We start from the raw sequence: 18,149 nt of genomic DNA, 5'->3' as shown, positions 1-18,149 counted from the left end.
AAAGTAGACATATGTTGAACAATGAGAACACATGGACTCAGGGAGAGGAACATCACACATTGGGGGCAGTTGGGGGTGGTAGGAGAGAGACAGTGGGGGGTGGTGGGGAGGGATAACATGGGGAGAAATGCCAGATATAGTATGCACCTAAAGTAAAATAAATAAATTTTTTAAAAAAGGAGACACTTCTGAAGGAGAAAAGGGAAATGAAAGAAATGGTGTTTCAAATTGAGGATGTGCCGTGTGGTGAACTTTTTCTTCACTATAGTGTTCACAAATGACTCTTCACTGCCCTCTTGGATGAAATAAACTGGTTCCCATAGAAACAGACCTTCTCTGATTTCACAGTCTAGGGCACACAAATAACTCAACTTTCTGGAAGCAAGGGTGATGGCTCGTGAGAGCTCAAGGACAAGCAGGAGTCTATAGAAGCACACCTGGACTCCGGGAAATGATTGACCTCTCATCCTGAATAAGTAGCGCTTGAAAAGGCTCTTTTTGAATCAGAAAAATAATGCAAATGCCTATCAAACTACCTTACACAGCCCATTGAGTGATCATAGGCTTGGGTGGAAAAATGTAATTCGAAGAACCTTTTAAGGGCTAAGATTCCTAAAGCAACGTGGATGCCATCTTGTTAAATGACACTGAACTGTGCTACGCGGGATTCAGCTGCATGGTGGCTGGAGCTGCCTCTCTGGGACCCAAATCCCAGACCTGTTGCAAAGTGACAATATGATCTTCTGCAAGTTGCTAACCCTTCTAGGCCTTTGTTTTATTATTTAAATAATGAAGTGAGGGAATATGTTCCTTGTAAGTTTGTTAAGAGGATTAAATGGGTCAGTTCATGTCAAATGAGTTAGAACACTGCCTGTCACATACTAAGGACTCAGTAAATACTGCCTATTGTTAACAATGTGTCCCCAAACTGTAAATCATTAAGTGGTACATGATATTAGCCTAAATATGGAAAGCAGAAGGAAATAAATTGTCCAGTAGCTAAAAATATGAAAGACGCTTCATATATCTGAATTTTTTTTTTTTTTTTTGAGACAAAATCTCATTCTGTCGCCCAGGCTGGAGTGCAGTGGCATGATCTCGTGCTGCCAAATCATGAGTTCAAGTAGGCTGCCTTAGTCTCCCAAGTAGCTGGGATTACAGGCTTCAGCCAACATGCCCAGCAAATTTTTGTATTTTTAATAGAGATGAGGTTTCACCATGTTGCTGAGGTTGGTCTGGAATTCCTGACCTCAAGTAATCCGCCCACCTTGGCATCCCAAAGTGCTGAGACTACAGGCATGAGCCACAGTGCCCAGCCTGTAATCTCTCCTTCACATCTTTTGATAGGCATATATGTTTTTAAAGGTACATAAATATACATTTTTTGAAATAACTTGGAATCTTGCATTTTCTCAATGTATTTTTCTTATTTTTTACTTGATATAAATATATACTTACATATATATTTAGATGACAAATTTATATACTTATTTTACTAAGTATTTTTCTGTTATCAAAAGTTAAAATTCCACTATATTTTATGACATTTATTAAATGTCACTTTCTCTTCTCAACAAAGTATCATAATGTTTAAAAATATTAAATTGTTTTGTGTGTGTGTGTGTGTGTCTGCTTGGAATTCCCTTTGATTCTATTGATCTACCTCTTTAGTCTTGCAAGAAAATCTTCCTGTTTTAGTGACTGTAGCTTTGGTGCATTTATTTATGTTTTATATTGTTGGACTCTTGGACTCTATCACTCGATATTCATAACCATAATTTGGCTGTTATCTTTTTATTTTTTTCTCCAGATGATTCATAAACAAATTTATGTAAGTTCTACAAACTAAACAAAAGCTGAAACAAAAAAGTTAATACCACTATTGGAGCTGTATTCCAGATTGGATTAATATTCATTCATTTGTGAAGAGAATATAGCTTCCTATATTGCATGCTGCCACCCAGAAACAACATAGGTATCTTAATTTTTTTTTTGAGATGGAGCCTTGCTCTGTCTTCCAGGCTGGAGTGCAGTGGCAGGATCTCAGCTCCCTGCAACCTCCACCTCTCAGTTTCAAATGACTCTCCTGCCTCAGGCTCCTAAGTAGCTGGAATAACAGCCTTATGCCATCATACCTGGATAATTTTTATATTTTTTAGTAGTAATGGGGTTTTGCCATGTTGGCCAGGCTGGTCTCAAACTCCTGACCTCAAGTGATATGCCAACTTCGGTCTTCCAAAGTGTTGGCATTACAGGTGTGAGCCAACACACCCGGCCATATGTATCTTAATTTCTTAAAATCTGTTTTCATGATTCCCTGTAAATATTTCAGTATTATTTTCTATTTGTTTATATCCCCTTGTTTTGATATAAATAGGAAAAAATAATAAAAATAAGGTGGGGAGAGATATGTTTATGTTTATCTTCTGTGATCTTTTAAACATTTATAATTTTTAGCTGAGTATTTTTGATGTACAGAGCTGCTGTGTTTACATATTCATCTCACCCTCAATTTATTCTCTGAACTCAATCAATTTTAAGAACATTTGCCAGTTTTTTAAAAATATGTTTTTCATAGACTTTATCTTTTAGAGCAGTCTTAGGTTCGCAGCAAAATGAGTGGAAGGTACAGGGCTCCCGTAGCCCCCTCTCACACACAGACTCCACTAGAATATTGTGAAAGATCTATCACTCACTTTCCTCGCTCTCTTATAGGTAGCTCTTCAACAGCGACGAAGTATTTTCTGTAAATCTCTGTGGCGGGACTGGCCTTGTTTGCGATCAAATTCATGACTCACTGTTTCTGTGCCTTTCTGTGTGCTACAGGTGGACTGATCCCCCTCCAGCCAGATTCCCATAAGCCACTGACTTCCAACTGGGAATGTCTCAGGGGATGCTGGGGGTCGGGCATGGAAGTATAGAGAAAGCTCAAGGGAATAGTGGATATCTACACCTTTCTCTCTCTGAGTCTGATGACAATGTGATAGTCAGTGTTGCATCTGTGACTCCAGCTCCTGCCTGACAGGCACACCCTAGCGCTCCAGCTTCCCTTGGGAGACCGTGCATCTCCTGGCTCCACTTCTTCTGCCCTTCCAGCCTGGAGATGATGATCCTGCTGGCCTAGATGGGCTCTGGATTACCTCCCTATTCCTGTTTGCTTTGTAGCTGTCCTATTATGCTGTCACCAACTCCCCAGCCTATGCTCTATTTTAAATTCTCAAGTGGGTTCTGTTCCTGATTAGTCCCTGACTGATACACCACTCTCTCCCTGATCTCTGTTTAGTTTTCCTATTAGGTTGTTGCAGTAAAAATAATAATATAATAATAATAATTTAAAAACCTACTACCACCTACAGATAATGTATTATGATAACCTAAAAAGAATTTCACAAGAGCATTGCCACGTGCATTGGTGAAGAAAGTTGTCGGTACCTTGATGGAAGGGGTCATAGATATAACTTTTTATTGTAACATCAATTTTTTTCTCCAAGAGTGCCACTGGATGGAGATGACACTGACAGAAGTAGGGGGCCTGAGCTCAGACAATTTGATAAAATAATTCCGTATTTTTTACAGAACTGAAAGGATGGCACTTAAAAGTAGGAGTGACCATTTATTCCCTGATAAATTTGCTTCTGCCAAGGCCCTATTAATTGTCCATACAGGACAATATGAGATGCAACACATCACTTACTGGGAAATTTCCCTAATGTTGAACTGAAGACCTGGTCTTGTAACCTTGTTATCAAATTTATTGGGATTCAATGCATCACTGATATGTCATTCCAGACATACAGAGTAAGAGTGTCTGTGTTCCTGGGTGTTCAAATCATTCTATGGACTAAATGCCACACCACACACTAGACAATCAACACCATAAAGCACAGGCTGTGTCTATGCTGGTGGCCGCTGTACACCAGCTCTTCAAAAACTGCCTTGTGTGAAAGAGATACTCAAATATTTTTGAACAAAAATGAATGAATACATGAGTCGGTTTGAAGGACCTACTCTGAAAATTACCTAATGATTGATTCTGAGGATATGAGAGGAGAGGGACACCTACCTGGTTCCCAGTGTGGAAGTTGTCTTTCTTCATCTTCTCACATTTAAAAGGAGTGGCTGGGCCATGCACAGAGGCTCACATCCGCAGTCGCAGAGGTGTGGGAGACCAAGGCGGGAGGATCACTTGAGCCTAGGAGTTGGAGGTTGCAGTGAGCTGTGATCCCACCAGTGCACTCCAGCCTGGGCTACAGAGCAAAACTCTATCTCAAAAAATAGGCTACTCTGCATTGTGACTCCTCCCAAGCCCACATAGTGGTAACATAATTACAAACTGTGCATTTGCAACAGAACTTTCAGAAAGGATCCCATTTTATGAATGAAAAAACAAAACAAACTAAATAGCAACTAAAGTGCTTGAATCTCCTCTCAACAAAGTTGTTTCTTATTTAATATCTGGCACAAAGTAAAGCTTTTTTTGGATGGAAAATGATATAAATTATCTCAGAGTGGGAAAAAATAACCCAATATCTCTCATTTTCTTCTCTCTTTTTCTTAAGCAACTTCAGAGCCAGTTGAAGAATTAAGGAAGAGAATGATTTTCTACATGTGGGTAACACCTTTCAGTAGGCTAAAACTCAAATTTGAGTTTTACAAAAGCACAATGATTTTTGTTGATTTGTGTGCATTAAAGCTTGGGAATATCTACAGCAGTTCAATTATTTACATCTTGGTTCGTTGGGTTTTTGTTTGTTTAAAAGAAAGGGTTTTCCAACATGGAAGTTCCAATGTATGAACTGGAAATTTGCTTTGGAACTTCAGCTACAGACACGCTGGTGCCCCAATGCACAGGTTTTGTGATGACTTTCTGTCTTCATTGTCCCATTTTCAGTCACCTCCTTGGTGATCAGTAGAGACCCACTGTTTCCATACCTAGGTCTAACTGAGCAGCAGAAAAGGATGTCGAATCTACTCCATTGCAATACTTGCCTATCAACAGAGGACATGGTGAATTTCCTCCTCCATAAAACAGAGTTAATTAAACCTGTGCCCTTGCTGATCACAAGGATGCACTTTGAATTAAAATAATCATATTTTAAAGATACATTTGGCTTCATAAAATAGCATAAATGCAAGCTATTCTCATTGTAAGTGGGTTGATTTATTACTGAAACCACACCTGCATTACTATAAACAACCCACCTGCTTGATTTTGTTAATTTAAAAAAAAATTTGTTTTGCACAATACTAGCTTTCAACCTGTCCTCTGCATTGCTTAGCCTTGTCACTGCTTAGTTGTGCAACACATTCTGGGAGATGCCATACAATGCTGCAGGGAAACTTACAGAAAAACAGGAATGAGTGATTTCACGCAAGATGTGTTTCGGCCAATTCAAAATAAATATCGTCCAGGTGCATTATTTCCTAATTTGTGACCCACACTCCTTTAACTTCATACATTAATAAACTATTTTTTTCAAAAGAGACTAGCTCTACAATGAAGACAATGCTATCTAACCTGTCATGATCTATTTTTCTCCCTTAAAAAAACAACTGTTACATTTTCTTAGGTGTTAGGTTTAATTTACACATTTAAATGGAGTTGAAAATGAACTAATCTATGTGCATCAGTAAAAGCAGGGTACTTAATGTTGCTTCCATGAAAATATGTATTGTATATTTATATATACACTATAGTGTATATATAAATATACAATATATACGTAGTGTATATATATATATTTTTTTTCATTTCCCTGAAAAAGAGCATATGCAGGCTATTTTTGGCATAGCCAAATTTGCTAGGAATTTTCTTCCATAAATTAAATTCACTATCAATAATACTTAGTGAGCCAGCCTTTCAAATTCCCATTAAATTTTTGAACTTTAATTAAAATCTTCTGAATTCCTAGTGTGTTTCTCTTTCAATTTATGAAGAAAATACTTCAGTCTAAACCCACAGGAGTACAAGCCTATAACACCATTTATAATCACAAGGCTTGAGATAGCTGTCACAGTTTTAAAGTCATCTCATCTTTAATACAATGTTTTAAGCTGACAAAAATGGAAATGGTTCCAATCAGGAAAATAATATTTCATAGAAACGATGACTTCTTCTTCCCTCCAACAGTGTTAATCAGATTTCATTTATTTTTATAGCATGCCATGCATTAGCATTACCCTCTAGACACAGCCCCCTTTCTATTTGTCCTTGGATAAGTTATCTGCTGTATTAGGATAACTTTCTTCCTCAAGATAAATGTTTCCTGATAAAACAATATTATTAACTTGTAGCAATTGCAATGTGAAATAAATGCAGTTGTCAAGTCAACTCTGAAGTGGGGGAAGAACAGTGACAGATTTAAAAACCACAGTATTGTTCTCCGCTTTTCTTGAGTTCATTTGTCTTTCAAACTACAGCATGTGATTGAACAGTAGAGAAGGCACCTGCAAGTAGAAGCCAATGGCAAAAGATTGATAAGCATCGTCCCTGGACTCCGGAACGATGTACTGGTGCTTCAGGGATGCGAATAACTGCACTCTGAGTAATCCTGGTCACTTAACTTCATCAACTGAGAGAGTTTAATTTGGGGGACTCATGATTTCTTTCTCATCAAGACCGGATGAACATTGCTTTTGCAGTTCTAACTGTTCTTTGCAAATTAAATAGCCATATATGTCTAGACCTTCCAGGACGACAGCCAGAGGTGCCCCTCTCTTTCCCTTTCAGCGTTATTCTTGCTACATACTGTTAACATCACGCATCCAAATGTCCATCACATCATAACATCATATCACTGTTGAGAGCTAATTCCATGCTAATTGCGTAAGCATATTGAATTTTTACAGTCTACACAAGATAGGTGTGGACTGACATCACCTCCATTTTACAAATGAAGACACTCATGGTACAGAGATAAAGAACTTACCTATGGTCACACAGCTAGTAAGCAGGGATAAATTCTTTAGCTATTGGACTGCATTCTACTCTTTGGTCTATGTCTGCCTTCACCAGTCTGTAAATCTCCGAAGTAGAGAAATTGTGCCTTATTTGTTGCTGGCTTTGGATTTCTTCACCCCTGTTTTTTTTGCACAGTGACCGGTGAATACAAGGTGTACGGTGAAACTTAGCTGAAATGATGGAAAGATGGGCTGTCCGAATAGTGCCCACTTTTCACTTTTGAGAAAGCCATTCAGCATCCAGGCTTCTTAGAAAGCAGCTCTTACATTAAAAAAGTGCAACTCCCTGGGTGTGACGGAGCAGGAATAGGACCTGGAGCATGATGGAACGATGCTCCCACTGGATGAGGGAGCTCTTTCTCTTTTTTCAGATTAAAAAAAATAGATGTATAGCGTGTCGGCCATGCCCTGCTTAGACAAGTATTCTTAACTTAAGAAAGCAATGACTTCAAAGAAGCAAAAAGGTGGGGCCGAAAAAGGCAAAAGCCAAGAGAAAAATCCAAGTTTGTGCAGGCCTAAGTAAACCAGCATCATGCTCTGTGCACACATGGCACAGCCCGAAAGCGTGTCAGTAAATTAAAGTCCTTTTTTATTAATTGGATAAAGCATAGATTATGCAAAGGCAGAACAGCAGTGTTTCTGGGACTGTTTTATTTCATAGTACTGTACTTTCTAGGCTATTTTAATATTAACAAATGGAATATCAATAGCTCCATAGTTCTCAGAAATGACTCCAATATACTAAATAATGTATTAAATAAAATTACCCCAGAAGTCCCCATTGAGCTCAAATAACATAGCTAATAACGTGACTACAACACAGAAAATGTTTGTGACCCAGGCTGAAGATGGCCAAATTGATGTAAGAGAGTTTCCAAAAATAACTCTGACCTTGCCCTACAACTCTCATGAATTAGACCCTTCAATGGTCTGGCCCGTGGACATCCCACTCTATGACTCACCTAAAGAAAATGGCCCCCGAAGGAAGATGGGTCAGTGTCACAGGCCTCACTTTTCAGAACTTTGTTCTCATCTGTTTCTTTCTCTTCCATGATCCTTTTCTCCCTTTTGAAGTGAGAAAGCCTGAGTTAGACACATCATTATTTTAACATTGACAATAATACTAAATAAGAGTGCAGGATTGTATCAGTTCTGACACCCCACACACGTTTTCCATCTTGTGTTGTATTTTATTTATTGTGTGTTACCATTCAACATTATCAGTTATACAGATATAGATATAAATGCATGCAGATAATCTCCAAGTAAAAGAAAAAGACAAAGAAGTTACTTGGGAGGCTGAGGTGGGAGGATTGCTTGAGGCCAAGATTTCAAGACAAGCCTTGGCAACATAGTGAGACTCTGTCTTTAAAAAACAAAATATAAAATAAAATAGCTGGGTTTTGTGGCAGCATATCCTTGCAGTCCTAGTCTAATTAGAAGGCAGAGGTGCACATTATTTAGTTCAGAATTCCCTGTTTTAAATTATTATGAATATAAATTTAGCCATTTCTCATGCTGACATGTCCCCTCCAGTGGGAAACCATGGTGAAAGCCTGATTCCCACCTGTGTAATATTTTCCAAGCTAAGAAATGTGTGAGGTCTATTATTAATGAAGTCACCTATACACAGAGATTGTCAAAATTCTCAAACATTTGAGCAGGTCCTCAGTTTTCTTAGTACTCTCATACTTCTCAAAATGGTGTCTAATTCTGCATAAGAAATTTATGTATGTTTTTTCCCCGTATTTATCTTGTATTTGTGTGTTGCATTTTATTTTTCATGTAAATTTTTATAATGAGATAAGAGAATAGAGAAAAGAGGTTCTGTGATTACTTTATAAATTATGCACCTATTGTTAAGTGGTTCTCAGAAGATAGTATCCAAACTTTTTATGGTTTTATGCATTCTACCAAATGTTAGGATGATTTTAACCCAGTTCTTTGTACTATGCCTGCTCCACATTAAGTGCCCAGTAAATATTTAGTAATTATCTTTTGGAGGCACCTCCTGAAATATTTGTGTAATAACAGGTTTTTAAATATTGAGCTGCCAAATTCCAGAAATAAAAGAGAATGTATTTCTAACTCAGTTTTTTTTGTGTGCATGTGTGTATTTGTGTTCAGTCTAGACTCACTTGAGGCAAGAAAACAATGCCATTGTCTGACATTTGCTGCTGAAACTTACTTCATTCAGTTTTCATTTGTTTTCTATATGTGTGTGGCAAAATTTGTTTCTAGCCATTTATTGCAAGATTCAATGTTCACAGCTTTAAGGCAGCTCTCATCTTTTTAATAGACTTGGAATTAAATTGAAAATTATGACACTATGTTTTCACACCTTATTTTCAAAACATAAGAACTGTGTTGAGCTCAAATTGGATTAAACACTGTAATATTGTTACTCCTAAATGATATAATTTTATGTTATGTTGAACTAGGTGATAGTTCATATATATATATATGTGTGTATGTATGTGCGTGTGTGTGTGTGTGTGTGTGTGTGTGTGTGTGGTGTCCCTCTATAGCTCAGTGAAAACTTTAAGTTAAGGAGATATATTTTAGGCCTGAAAATAATAATAATAATGAAAGATATGCCCAATGATACAAATAAATTTGTTAAAATATTATTTGTTCAAAGCAATATGCAGCACAAAAATAAAGAACTTGCAAATCAGCTAGAAGAATTATCTGGTAGAGATTAAACTTTGGTTTGCTTTTTTTTAATGAATTACTATTTGACACACACTTTTCTCCAGGAAAATTTGCTTTGATTTTTCTCCTGAAAAAGACTCTGAATAGTAGTCAACGCTCTACTAACGTAACCAAGATAAGTAAGAACATGCAGAGATGTACCCGCCCAAGTGGATTCTGCTTTATTGAAAGTAAGAAGCCAATACACTTGGACAACACTTGATATACCTGGGAATGACTTAATTTTAAGTTAATCCTTGGAATTGGATGGCTCAGCTAAAATTGGATTATTTCCAAATTAATAGCAGGCTGGCTGAGTTGACATGGCTATTTTGATTTTTTTGAAGTGTTTTTAAATTGACTTCTTTCTTTTCCCATCCCCACTCTCCTTTACTGGGCTTTTAAATAATACTAGCATGTGCCCATCAATGCAGAGTATGCCATAGATCCAATTATTTTCATTTTATTCATAAATACTCTGCTTAACCCTGCCCCCACTCAATACATTTTCCACTGAAGCAAGGAAAAAGTTACTTTATTGGCAACACAAAGGAACATGCTCTGGAATAATTCTCTCTCTTATATGTTAGAGCGGAAGGTCGCTGGAGCTAAGCATCTTCCAAAGAAGGACATCTTTCTGAGGGTATCAGGGAGGTGTGTTTGTCAGGATTTCCCCTTTCCTGCCACTCTCCACATCTTTGTTATCCTGTACTGCTGAAGCAGGTACCGTTTCTCATCCAGGATTGTAACAGCGTGTTCCTTTTCATCAAACATGAGTCATAAAAGAAGAAAAGAGACATGAGTCAAGAAGCTAGCATTTCTCTATGTGGGATGGGGGAAACTACAGACTTTTCCTCTTTTTTTAAAAAAAAATATTTATTATTTATTTACTTACATAATATGTAATATATATGTAAGTATATATATATATATATATATATATATATATATATATATATATAAAATGTAAGTAAATAAATTTGTAGAGATGGCATCGCACCATGTTGCCCAGGCTGGTCTTGAACTCCTGAGTTCAAGTGATCTGCCCCCTTTGGCCTCCCAAAGTCCTGGGATAGCAGGCATGAGCCACTGTGCCCAGCCTATATAATTTTTTGAAACTGCTAAGAAATCTTTCCACCCATAGGTTGTCAGTGGAGATAGAAGCCCTGTCTCCTCAGTGAATATTCTTTGGGGCTTTTATTGTGTTGCTCGATACGTTGCTCTTCCACTCCTGCTCTGGGTCAAGATTGCCTTCTGGTGGCTTTCAGGCCTTTCACCTTTTCATATCAGCTGCATTTGAATTGGGCTCCCAGGTTTAACTGGACAGACATTGCTCACAAACATGCTGGTTTTCAAAGTAACCACATCCAGGACTCATAATAAGTATCATAATCACTTCATTAAATAAGTGAGCTTCTATAACCAGAATATCTCATGTCTTTTATTTTTCTATTCTCTCTCTCTCTCTTATATTCTGCTTTCTATTTGTATGATGACATGCAGGTAGGATGTCATCACTCTGGTATATTTTTCACATTATTTGTGCAGGAATTTAAATGTATACTTGCAGGATACAGTATCTAAATCAGTCAATCAATTTTTATGTTATGAAAATAATGCAGAAAGTCTTCAGCGATTAGCTTTCTCACAAGTACTATTGATGGGTTTTCTGAAAAATGATTTTTTTCGTGTGAACTCCAAATCTCAGTACTTCTCTTTTGGATCAAATCACTGCCACAATGAAAACAGTAACAAGAAAAAAGACTTTATTGTGGCATCTGTCTTTCCAAGTTCTCATCATAACCTTGACTTCCTCTCCGTAACTTTTTGGATGAAAAAATGTGCAGTGGTCAAACAGAAATAAAATAAGTTATGTTGACCTCAGATAAGATTGAATTGGTTCACTACCACTAAACAAAATGAAGTTTAATTTTGCACTATGCAAAGAAGGCCTGTTTAAGTTACTTATTTCTGAGACTCTCTCCCAAGTTTCTAATCTGACACTTCATGGCTTCTTCTGTTTGTCTATTGAACATAGTGATGTCAGCTTTCTACTGGTAGTATTAGCTGTAACATGAAGACATATTTCAGTATGTTTACTTTTAAATACATGCATTTTGTGAGCAGTGAAGTGGCGGTAGAGGAGACTTGACCATTATTAAGCTAAATTATATAAACGGGCATTTCCTGTCTTTTTTTTTAATATTGGGTGGGGGTAGGGGGTGAAGGCAAATATATACTTTAAATGATCGAAGGTACCTCTCAAGAATAAAAACATAGTATGGTACAGTGAAACTACCAAATACCCTTCTCCAAGGTGCCTTTGTGTGTCGTGAAATGCGAAGTGACTCCATTGAATGGGGTCTATGCCTTGGCATATCACATGAAAGCAAGGCCAACACAACAATTTCCCCCAGAAACAGTGTTCTTTATTAATGCTACCAGGCAGTAGACAAGCTGTCACCAACAGAGTCATTATAATGCCCGAGACAGAGTATCCCGATAACTCCGCTTTATTCTGTGGGAGTCACTCCGTGCCACTGCCTGACTGAGCATCTCCCTCACGTTTAGAAAAGACTCAGTTCATGTTACCCCTGTAAACTCAATCCCTGGACATATCGCCTCACAACAACAGGGTGAAATGCAAATGAGGACACGAAGAATGTTCCCGGAAACACTGTCAAAGTGCTTTATAAACTAGGACTATCTTTTCTGAGAGTCAACAAAGGCACAGAGTGGCCAGATAATAGTGTCAGTGGGCCAACTTATTGGAAGAAAAAATAGGAAAAAAAAAAAAAAAAAGCTTTGAAGTGTATTATGACCAACAGGTATTATCTTTACACAAGTATTCTGAAAACCGTCATGAAAACCATGTGAAAACCTGACTTCTGGTTCAGCAGAGAAGGCGTCATTTTCTCCAAAATGACAGGGCGGTTCACTTACGAAAAGTGTTCACATGTTAAACGTGAGTCTTTGGGGTAGTACCTGAGTCTGGTCTTTAATTTCTATCAGTGTAGACATAAGCTGGAAATCTGATTTATTAATAATATTAACCCGATTTGAGAGGCAGTACGTTTGGCTTCTCTCAAACCAGAGCCAGTCTTCTCGGCAATTTACCTGTCAGTAGAATGGGGATTTTATAAACTGCTTCAACTTTCAATCAGTTGTGTGCAAATGTTATCTAAGAAATGATTCCTCCTTCAGTAAGCCCAGAACTGATACAACATGGAGCAAAATTGACTAACGACAACATTTGACGACAAATAACAGTGACAAGAGAGATGTTCAGGGATAGTAATTCCCTGTTTCTGTCCTCCTAGGGCCTAGTGATTAATTTATTTAAACGACTATATTGAAATTTTTTTTAAAAACCCACTCAGCTTGGAAGACATGTTAGAAGGGGGACCCTCTGCAGACTTTTAAGAGCCTGAAAAAGTAGCTAAGAAGCTACTTGGTGGGCCCCTAAATGAGATGGTCAAGAATTCTACTCTCAAAGTCTAGTCAGTCTGTTTTCTCTTTCATATCACATGCTACCTTTGGTTGGTGACAGACTCTTTTGTTCTTGCTTTTCCCTGTTAAATTCTCATCCATGCAATTACTCATCAACAGGAATTATTTTCCTTTGGTCTCCAATTTTAATTCTGAGGAGATTTTCTTACTTGTGTTTTTACACTTTTTACAAGATTGTAAATTTTTAAAAAAATTTTTAATTTTTCAAAATGTTGTTCTTGTACTTTTCAAGCTGCATGGTTTTGCTGTAAAACAAAATGTCCCCGGAAAACTACAAGCTGGGGAATCAGAATCATGTATCGGATATATTTGTTTTTCCCTTCAGCGGTTTTTCCCAGACGGAAACACACTTAACGTATCTGATCCACAGTCTTGACATTCTCCTTTGCCTGGTAGTGAGGGGCAGGCAATTCTATCTACAGCAGAAGAAGGAATGTGAAAGAAGCAGTTGCTTTAAGTGAATGACAATCTTAGTTCTTCAAAGTCCTGGATGCCAGGTCAACCGCTCTATGAGGAGAGTGGCAGAAAAGCTGTTCTTTGAAACTGCTGGAGTTATACTCTCTATACTCTCTATATTATTCCCATAATAACAAACCAGGGAAAAGACTTTTCCATATTTTATAGATGAACAGAAAACAAAGGCTCTGAGAGGTTAAGTAATATTTGCAATTTAAAAACTTAGATTTGTCTCATTATGCTAAATTATCATGATCCTTTTTTATTTTTTTGTTGTTTCTTTTTTCTAGATGTGTTTAGGAATATCTCTTAATTTTTAATTATTCAACTGAAATCTGATACTATGAAAAGAAAAAGAGAAAATGAGAGACAGACAGAGAAAGAGAAAGAGAGGGAGTGACATTACATTGAATAATTTGAACTAGTGTATACACGTTAGGGTCACTAGAAAAGGCTTATATGATCTACTCTTCTTAACAAAGTCATTAGAAATAAGGTATCTTTTTATAAATAAAAATGGATAATAATTCTTTATTTGTATTATAGGTCCAATGGAGAAGGTAGGACCCAGGTTAGACATTTTTGACTCAAGAGTTACAGTCCTCTCAGGATAGATACTTTGAGGGTAAACGCAGTCTCTCTTTAACAAACATGTTACTTTTTAAGTTTTTAAAATTAATTTTTCCCAATGCTTCAGAGAAAAAAAAATTGGAATGATTTTTATTTCTTTTAGGATATTAAATTAAAAAATAAGAATAAAAAGATAAAAGACATTGTCAACACCAACTCCTGGGTAGTAAATGAACTACACAGTGTCATACAATGGTAACTACTGCATTTACATTTTGTGAAACGCGTTGAGCATGTTGACCATCTAGCATCATAAAGGAAGTGACTATAAAGAAAAAATACCACCTTCCATGAAAGCTTTACTCAAGGGACTGCTCAGGTTTGATTAACCATTTTCCAACGAAAGGGATCTCTTCTCAGCTGAAGACATGAACAACATTAATTGGGTGAACTCTTATTGTTGTTTTGCCATATATATATATATATATGTATATATAAACTTTCAACTTGTAATTTGTGAAGAGCTAATCCATGACTTCATTCCGAGCAGGGGCAGTATCATTAACTAACAACAATACTCACATATTTCCAGAATCATAACAACACTGTTACTTGTAGCATCCATCAAACTCTCTACATCTAATGCCATCTAATTCCCATAATAACAAACTAGGGAAAAGACTTTTCCATATTTTATAGATGAGCAGAAAACAAAGGCTCTGAGAGGTTAAGTAATATTTGCAATTTAAAAACTTAGATTTGTCTCATTATGCTAAATTATCATGGTCCTTTTTTATTTTTTTGTTGTTTCTTTTTTCTAGATGTGTTTAGGAATATCTCTTAATTTTTAATTATTCAACTGAAATCTGATTAAAATAAAACTGAACACTCGTAGAGTAAAGCTATGACCTTAAGTACACAAGTGGGTGGGAAGGTAAGAGAGAGGTAAGGATATGAGAACCATGTTCAGGAATGCACCAATGCCAGGCTACATACATAGTCCTGGTACAAAGTTTCTTGAGTTGCGTGGAGACATTTTCGGGGAACAATTCACATGAATCGCTAGCTCCAGAATCATGTGTAAAAAGTGGATAGCTGAGCATCCTTGGAATGCTTGAAAACTATTAAGATGCAAAATAAAATACTTCTACCTCTCCTAACATTTAAAACACATGATTCTTTTAGGAATCTCTTTTAAACATTTTTTAAATTTACTACTTTTTGACAATAAAATTTTGAAATCACATTTCCCTACCTAATAATATACTGTTTCTTCCAGGTATAATTCAGTTTTTTTTTTTAATTAAAAATGGAAAATACCTTCTTTTACTTACTCATAGTTTAGTAGCGTGGTAACGTCTAACAGTGCATTTTTATATTGAAAAGGCCTGCATTTGGATTTACATGACTTTAGGCTTCAAGTTAATCATCACATCCTCTTTACATCTAAAAATAGTTCGTGTCTTTCCAAATGGGTACCAAACCCTCGGATTTCTTAGAATTTGTTTTTCCCCCTACTTACATTTGAAGCCACCCACCCATTTTTTTTTTTTTTTTGGTCTTTTCATGGCTAAAAAGTAGTATTCTGCAGAAATGTTCATTCACCTTCCCTAGGAACCAACGTTCCATTACTCCCGTTACAGAATGTCTTTGATGTGCACATCGGTGAGAAAGAGCAAAAGAACCAAAGTCAGAAGAGGTTTAAATGTGTGGGGTATGACATTAATTTGCACTTTGAATAATCATTTCAGGATATGTCTACAGGATGTCAGCATATCTGCTTCAAAAGTGGGGAAAAAACCCTGAAGTCAATCAACTCATTGGTCTACCAGTTTAAAACTGATTTGAATTTTTTAAAAGTTTATTATTGCTCTATGTTGTATAGAGACAAATCTGCATGAGTATGAGTACATAACCTTCTCACCAATCTTAATATGTACACACTTAAACAATGTGCTTATAATAAAAATCCGGGAGCTTTAAAACTATTAACATATTTATTTTTATCTCTTATATGTTTTGTTTTTCTAAACTAGTTTAGTTCTAATGATACTCCTATTTCAATAACTTTTAAAATGAATGACAGTGTTGTTTAAAACTTATTTCAGATTAAACATTCAAATAATTGTCATCACCTACACTTAGAGTTGAAAATTTATATCAACACTTTCAAAACATTTAGAAAGTAAAAAATGTGACTTAGAAAATGCTTAGATTTCTTCTAACATTAATGCAAATGAAGGTTATGGGGTAAATTGTAAGCATTTTACAAATGTTGTGCATTCAGAGTTTTACTTTAAGTCTTTTGAATTAGATAAAATAAGGCCAAAAATATATCGATTACAGTAGCTGCTTGTCTTTATGTTGCTTAGGACATTTATCTCCCATTGCATCTTGGGAACAATTTATTTGATAACCTATTGAGGGCTTTGTCTGTTACATCCTATCCATTGAATAAGAATGAGAAAATCTGTTATGAGTTGAATTGTGTCCCCCCAAAATTCATATGTTGAAGCTGTAACCTCCAGTGCCTCAGTCTGTGGTCTTATTTGGAAATAAGGTCGTTGAAGTTGTAATCAGTTAGGATGAGGTCATACTTCATAGATGAGGGTGGGACCCTAATCTGACTGGTATCTTTATTAAAGGGAGAAATTTGAACACAGAGACAGATACACACAGGGAGAACAACATGTGAAGGTAAGTCAGGGATTGGAGCAATGATTCTATAAGCCAAGGGACACCAAAAATGGAGAGAGGCATGAAACAGTTCTCCCTCACAGCCTCAGAAGCAGCCAACCCTGCTGACACCCTGATCTTGGACTTGCAACCTCCAGAACCATGAGATTTCTTGTCTTAAGTATCCCTGTCTGTGGTACTTTGATGGCAGCCCTAGCAATCTATAAAATCCAATATAAATTCTAACCTGAGGAGGCCCATTCCCCTTCCTTTCAGAAAGAAAATAATGTTTTATGTATTCTACATGATTATGTCAGCCCTTTCCTCATATATCTTCATATATAGAAAAATCATTTATAGAGAGCCTGTAAGACAGATTAGCACATGACATAAAGAATTTGTTCATGCCCCAGAGATTTTCATTTATGCAGAAACTGGATCATCCATAACAACACATCATGGTTTTGCAAATCTGCTCTTGACTTTACGGTCCAAAGATTGCAATCAATGTAGTCCTAATCAACCCTGCACTGATGGCAATGTCACTCATTCCCCCACCTAAGAAGGGAGGCTCAGTTTTCTTATCCAAAAAAAAAAAAAGAAGAATCAATTGCATTACAATTATTACTTTGTTGTACACATTTTTACTTTATGTAAAAACCATTTCGAAATGAACACTATATCACTAAATATTTGAACAAATACAGATTTGGATCTTCAGTGTTATTACTATCAGTGGGTTTTTTTTTTTGCTTTCACTAAATTGTACGTGTTGTATGCATATTTTAATAAGAAATCTGAAAATGTGTCTTATGAACTTATATCTAATTAATCTCTCCTTAGCTTCTTCTTTTTTTTTGAGGCGGAGTTTTGCTGGTTACCCAGGCTGGAGTGCAATGGCGCGATCTTGGCTCACTGCAACCTCCGCCTCCTGGGTTCAAGCAATTCTCCCACCTCAGCCTCCTGAGTAGCTGGGATTACAGGCACGCACCACCATGACCAGCTAATTTTTTGTATTTTTAGTAGAGACAGGGTTTCACCATGTTGACCAGGATGGTCTCAATCTCTTGACCTCGTGATCCATCCGCCTCGGCCTCCCAAAGTGCTGGGATTACAGGCTTGAGGCACCGGGCCCAGCCTCTCCTTAGCTTCTTTAAAGGATAAGAGCTTGTTGAATGAAGAAGGAGGAAGAATCAGTTCAGAGAAATCTGGAAAGAGTAAAGCTGTGTGTGTGTGTGTGTGTGTGTGTGTGTGTGTGTGTCTGTGTGTGTCTGTGTGTGTGT

At 36.8% G+C, this 18,149-nt stretch overlaps 1 long non-coding RNA gene across 7 annotated transcripts in view; it reads right to left on the bottom strand.

Moving 5' to 3' along the window:
* LOC103794084 (uncharacterized) overlaps positions 1–18,149 on the bottom strand; it is a 1,005,042-nt gene that overhangs the window by 178,817 nt on the left and 808,076 nt on the right. For all 7 annotated transcript variants that reach the window (XR_013520405.1, XR_013520406.1, XR_013520407.1 and 4 more), the window contains 2 exons: positions 7,923–8,025; positions 4,064–4,192 (listed from right to left, as the gene is read on the bottom strand). This is a non-coding gene — a long non-coding RNA (uncharacterized LOC103794084). The remainder of the gene's footprint in view (positions 1–4,063; positions 4,193–7,922; positions 8,026–18,149) is intronic.

The sequence above is a fragment of the Callithrix jacchus genome, chromosome 7 (assembly GCF_049354715.1).
Source record: "Callithrix jacchus isolate 240 chromosome 7, calJac240_pri, whole genome shotgun sequence".
Lineage (NCBI taxonomy): Eukaryota > Metazoa > Chordata > Mammalia > Primates > Cebidae > Callithrix > Callithrix jacchus.
Note: the sequence above shows the minus strand (reverse complement) of the source record. Positions and strands in the feature narration are given on the sequence as shown.